The sequence below is a fragment of the Panthera onca genome, chromosome B1, assembly GCF_046562875.1.
Source record: "Panthera onca isolate mPanOnc1 chromosome B1, mPanOnc1 haplotype 2, whole genome shotgun sequence".
NCBI classification, from domain to species: Eukaryota; Metazoa; Chordata; class Mammalia; order Carnivora; family Felidae; genus Panthera; species Panthera onca.
In genome coordinates, this window is record NC_138342.1 from 94005236 (window position 1) to 94011743 (window position 6508).

Sequence of the window (6508 nt, forward strand, 5' to 3'; positions counted from 1 at the left end):
TTAATGATGGCAATTAAATCTCAGCAAAACATAGCCATTAATGATAAAAGTTCATGATTTTATGTTGAATTCACTCAAATACTTTTTGAAGCTAAAACTAAGACTTAAAAAATAATTAACAGATGAAAGAAAAAACAAGTTAAATAAGCATATTCCTAATCTTTAGAGACTAAAATCTAAGATAAATAATGTTTTACATGTCACAAAACTTAGGGCTATTTACATTCTAAATAATATAAAATAAAATTGTTAAATCTTAAATTGGAGTACTAGAAGATAGATTAAGGGAGGTGAAGAGGATGATGTTGTTCAAAAGCACAAGTGAAAGAATTGGGAATTAAAGAAAACCAGCAACAAAGGAAAAGCAGGAAAGACCAGTAAATCAGAGGAAGAAAGAAGGAGCCAGTACTGATAATGAATTCTTCATTTTAAAAGAAAAAAAAGACAGATGATTTGTTATTTTATTTTTTGCCACCAGGTGGCAGCTCCTGCTAAATATATAATAGGAATGTTTCTGAATTATTTCTACACTATCTCCAAGTTAGGCTCTCACTTTAAAAGGGGGTGGGGAGGTTGCCAAAATTGTATATCAGTCACTTCTCATACAATACTAAAAGTAATAATTTTTCAAAATAGCTCAATATAAAACAAATACCTTCCAGGGTATATTAGAAACAAAATAACATATGTACATTTCTTCTAATGTAACAATTCTCAGTTATTTCTTAAACCTTCTGGGATTATGTCCTCTTTTGTGGTTTTTGTAAATTTTGAATTGTCAGAACTCACTGTTTTATTCTAGCTCAGATCATGAAATGCCAGGATTGGGTGGTTAGGACACAACAGTATACTAATTACAATAAAAAATCGTATATATACACAAAGATCACTGTTTATTTTGTCAAGGATACACACATTTCTAAATAAGTATCAGGAGACTGTATTGGAAGGGCATATATTGTACGCGCTAATACTTGTGTCTTTGGAGGAGAGGGAATAGGACTGAGGCTAGAAAATGAAAGGGGAAAATTAAATACATTTAGATTTATCCCTAAGTATTTCATGGTTTTGTTGCTTTGATAAATGGCATGTTTTTTATTTCAATTTCCAATTGTTTGCTTTTAATATATAAGAAATGTAGTTTATTTTTATATATTGATCTTATATCCTGCAATTTTGCTAAATTCACTTACTGGCATTACTACGTTTTTTTGTTTTTTGTTTTTGTTTTTGTGTTTTTTTGTGTAAATTCATTGGGATTTTCTAGGTTAAGTGATCATGTTATTTATGAATAAAGACAAAGAATGTCTGTTGACAGTCTGCATTACTATTATTTCTTTTTCTTGACTTATTTCACTGTCTAGAACTTGCTAGTTAATAGAAATGGATTAGAGCGGATATCCTTGCCTGGTTCTTGACCTTAGCAAGAAACTACTTACTCTTTCATCATTAGATATGATAATAGCTCTAAGTATTTAATAGACTCTACTTTTCAGGTTAAGAAAGTTCCCTTGCATTCCTAGTTTGCTGGAAATTTTTATCATTCATGGATGTTTAAATGTCATTTTTTCTGCATCTGGTGAAAAGATCATATGTATTTTCCTTTTTAGTCTATTGATATGGTGAGTTACACTGATTAATTATTGAGCCTGAACCAAGCCTACATTCCTGGGATAATCCAACTAGGTTATAATGTATTATCCTTTGTTTATATTACTAAATTTGATTAGCTAATGTTTTGCTGAAGATATTTACATCTATGTTTACATGATATTTTGGTCTTAAGTTGTCTTTTCTTGAAATGTTTTGTCTAGTATTGGAATCACAATAATGCTGGTCTCATAAAATGAGTTGGGAAGTGTTCTTTTCTATTTTTCATAAGCATTCAAATAGAATTGGTATATTTCTTCCTGAAATGTTTGGTTGAATTCACAAGTGAAGCCATCTAAGCCTGGAGTTTTCCTTGTGGGAAGAAAGTTTTTAGATACTAATTCAGTTTCCTTAATAGATACAGGATTACTTGACCTATCTTTCCTGGAGTGAACTTTGGTAGTTTGGGTATTTCAAGGAATATTTCCATTCACTCAAATTATCAAATTAATTGGCATAAAGTTGTTCACACATTAGCTTGTTTTCCTTTTAAGGTTTGTGAGGTCTGTAGTGATAGTGTTTATTTCACTTCAAATGTTTGTAATTTGTCTTCTCTATTTTTCTTATCATTCTAGCTAGTAGCTTAACAATTTTATTTATCTCTTCAAGGAAACAGCTTTTAATTTTTTTTATGGTGCCAATTTTAAATACAGTTTTATTTAAGACATTGCATTTTCCACTTAACAATACAGTGCTTACAAAGTGCAATGTTGTATTTCCTTTCCTTGTGCACATATTCCATATTCAAGTATCAAGAATGCCCAATTTATTAACTATAGCAGCTCAACTTCACTGCCATGGAATTTGCTACAAATTTGGGTCCTTCAAATGTTTTGTGTGGAACAATGCTAGACCTATTCTCAGGTTGGCTTAATCAACCTCTTCAATGGTGGGCCCAGAGGAGGCACCACCAGAGGGGGGAGCTCCACCACCAGGGAAGCCTCCAGGCATTCCTCCAGGCATGCCTTCTGCACTCTGGTACAGCTTCGTGATGATGGGATTGCAGACCTTCTCCAGCTCTTTCTGCTGATGTTCGAATTCTTCTTTTTCTGCAGTCTGGTTCTTATCCAGCCAGTTGATGATCTCATTACACTTGTCCAGAATCTTCTGTTTGTACTCATCGTTGATTTTACCCTGAAGCTTTTCATCTTCGACAGTTGCTTTCATGTTGAATGCGTAAGATTCAAGGGAATTCTTGGAGGACACCTTGTCTCGCTGCTTCTCATCTTCAGCTTTGTACTTCTCAGCTTCCTGGACCATGTGCTCAATGTCTTCCTTGCTCAAGCAACCTTTGTCGTTTGTGATGGTGATCTTGTTCTCTTTTCCTGTGCTCTTATCCACAGCAGAGACATTGGGAATGCCATTAGCATCAATATCAAAGGTGACTTCTATCTGAGGAACACCATGGGGGGCAGGAGGTATGCCTGTGAGTTCAAACTTGCCCAGTAGGTTGTTATCCTTGGTCATGGCACGCTCACCTTCATAAACCTGAATGAGCACACCAGGCTGGTTGTCAGAGTAGGTAGTGAAGGTTTGGGTCTGTTTGGTAGGAATGGTAGTATTGAGCTTGATGAGAACAGTCATGACTCCACCAGCGGTTTCAATGCCAAGAGAAAGGGGAGTGACATCCAACAGCAGCAAATCCTGAACATTTTCAGATTTGTCTCCAGAAAGGATGGCTGCCTGCACAGCTGCACCATAAGCGACAGTCTCAGCAGGGTTGATGCTCTTATTCAGTTCCTTCCCATTGAAAAAGTCTTGTAGAAGTTTCTGAATCTTGGGGATACGTGTAGAGCCACCCACCAAGACAATATCGTGGATCTGAGACTTGTCTAGCTTGGCATCCCGAAGGGCTTTCTCTACAGGGTCCAGGGTGCCACGGAACAGGTCAGCGTTTAATTCTTCAAACCGGGCACGAGTAATAGAGGTATAGAAGTCGATTCCTTCGTATAGAGAATCAATCTCAATATTGGCCTGGGTGCTGGAAGAAAATGTACGCTTGGCGCGCTCGCAAGCGGTACGGAGGCGACGGACCGCCCTCTTGTTCTCGCTGATGTCCTTCTTGTGTTTGCGCTTGAACTCCGCAAAAAAATAAAATACCATTCGGTTGTCAAAGTCTTCTCCACCTAAGTGGGTGTCTCCAGCAGTAGATTTGACCTCCAAGATACCGTATTCAATAGTGAGGATTGACACATCAGAAGTGCCACCTCCCAAGTCAAAGATCAGCACATTCCTTTTGGCTCCAACCTTTTTGTCTAAGCCCTAAGCGATAGCAGCAGCGTTTGGCTCATTGATGATTCCAAGTACATTAAGACCAGCAATAGTTCCAGCATCTTTGGTAGCCTGATGCTGAGAATCATTAAAATAGGCAGGTACTGTGACTACAGCATTGGTAACAGGCTTCCCAAGGTAAGCCTCTGCGATTTCCTTCATCTTTGTCAAAACCATAGAAGATACCTCCTCTGGATAGAAACTTGGTCTCTCCCTTGTATTCTACTTGGATCTTGGGCCTGCCAGCATCATTCACCACCATGAAGGGCCAATGCTTCATATCAGATTGGACCACAGCATCGTCGAATCTACGTCCAATCAGGTGTTTGGCATCAAAAACTGTGTTGGTGGGGTTCATTGCAACTTGATTCTTTGCAGCATCACCGATCAATCGTTCGGTGTCAGTAAAGGCGACATAACTTGGGGTGGTTCGGTTTCCCTGATCGTTGGCAATTATTTCCACTTTCCTGTGCTAGAAAACACCCACACAGGAGTAGGTGGTGCCAAGATCAATGCCAACTGCAGGTCCCTTAGACATAGTTGCTTCAGTATGGGCCCGGCCCCACTTGCCAAAGAAACAGCTACCTGGAGAGCTAACACCGCATTGAATGAGAAACAGCTTTTAATTTTATTGACTTTCTTTATATCTCTCTGTTTCCTATTTCACCAATTTCTGTTCTTTTCATTATTTCCTTCCTTAGGCTTACTTTGCTCTTATTTTCTAGTTTCTTACGGTAAAAACTGAGGTCATTATTTGTGAATTTTCTTCTTTTTCAATACAGACATTTAATGCTATACATTTTTCTCTTAACAACTGCTTTAGATGTCCCAAGTCTTATATGTTGTGCTTTTATCTTTATTCAATTCAAAATACTCCACAATTTCCTTTATAATTTCCTTTAGAAATTTAGAATTGGGTTGTTTCATTTTCCAATATTGTGGGATCTTTCTAGACACTTTTCTGCTACTGATTTCCAGTTTCTTTTTTTGAAATAAAACATTCACTCTTTTTGTGTGCATGACATGTGTTCATGAAAAAATACATACAAGCAAACAGAAAAAAGCTCATGCCACAGAGAAATAAGCAGTTAACTTTTTGATATATGTATGTATGTATACGCACATACACATATTTAATCCTACATATGTGAGCTGATACTAAATATACAGCTTTGTAATCACTTATGTTTTACTTTACAATATAGAATGAATATATTTTCACGCAGATGTGTCAAACTTTCCAATTGGAAAACAGACCTGGAGAATGAGTCGAAAATACAAAATACGGTGAGATGCTGGTAACAAGGAAACTACCTAAAACAAAATTCCACCAGATGATTAAAGGTAAAACGAAGGTCAAAGATACATCAGAAAACACTAACAGAAAGAAAACAGGGCCCAGATTTTAATATCAGACAAAAAAGGAATTCAAGGCCTAAAGCACACACACAAGGTAAGGATGCCTGCGTGAATGTCTGCTTCCAATGCATCATCACGAACTTGTTTCTTACTCTTCTTATCTCTTCCCTAAGCCTTTCCAATTCGTCTACTCTTCTTATCATTTCTTCAAGGACCTAATGCCTCACAGGAGTTTCTTCCTTAAACCCCTGGCCAGGCTGGGTCAGCAGCCCTCCTCTAAGATTTCCGTCTGCTTCCCGGCTTACACCTTCTTTGGAAGGTTGAGGATTTCCTTCTGCCTTCTATGGTACATCTTCCAAAGGGCGGTCTGCCTTGGCCTTTGGCATGTTCTGTGGTTTTCCTTCCTTTTCTTCACGACTTTTACATGTTAAGTATTTTTCTGTTATTTATTTTGAATAAATTAATCCTGCAGGGATCCAGGGGATTTTCCTACCTCTTCCCACACTCAATTTGTGTCATGCCCAAAATACCAAGAGTCCTGAAAGATCTGGGACACTTTTCTCCTCCAGTAAGGCCTAAAGCACACACACAGGCAATATGTAGTTTCTAGTTTAATTCTTTTGTGATCAAAGAACGTATATTTTTTATGACTGCAATCATTTTAAATTTGTAGAGATTTCTATATACAGTCTACGATAAATATTCTATCGGTACTTAAGGGACACCTGGGTGGCTCAGTCAGTTGAGCCTGCGACTTCGGCTTACATCATGACTCACGGTTGGTAAGTTCGAGCCCCACATCAGGCTCGATGCTGTCAGTGCAGAGCTCACTTAGGATTCTCTGTCCCCTTCTCTCTCTGTCCCTCCCCCTCCATCTGTCCCTCCTCTGCTTGCATGCTTTCTGTCTCAAAAATAAATAAACCTTTAAAAAAAAAGAAAAAAAGAATGCATATTTTGCTGTTATTGAATGGAACACTCTATAAATATCAATTAGATCAAATTGATTATTTAGGTTTTGTAAATCCTTGGTGATTTTTGATCTACTTTTTCTATCAATTACTGAGGTAGAAATATTGAAATGCCAATAATATTGTGAATTTGCCTACTTCTTTCAGTTCTATCTGTTTCAGTTTTCTCAAATTGCGTTATTAGGTATATAGATATTTACAATTGTCATACCTTTTTGATACATTGATCTCTTTATCCCTGGTAAACTTTCTTGCTCTAA

The 6508-nt window shown here is 37.3% G+C and overlaps 1 pseudogene; it reads right to left on the bottom strand.

Moving 5' to 3' along the window:
• Nucleotides 1-2288: 2288 nt before the first annotated feature.
• LOC132692189 (heat shock cognate 71 kDa protein pseudogene) lies at nt 2289-4540 on the bottom strand (annotated as a pseudogene).
• Between the last annotated feature and the right edge of the window lie 1968 nt (nt 4541-6508).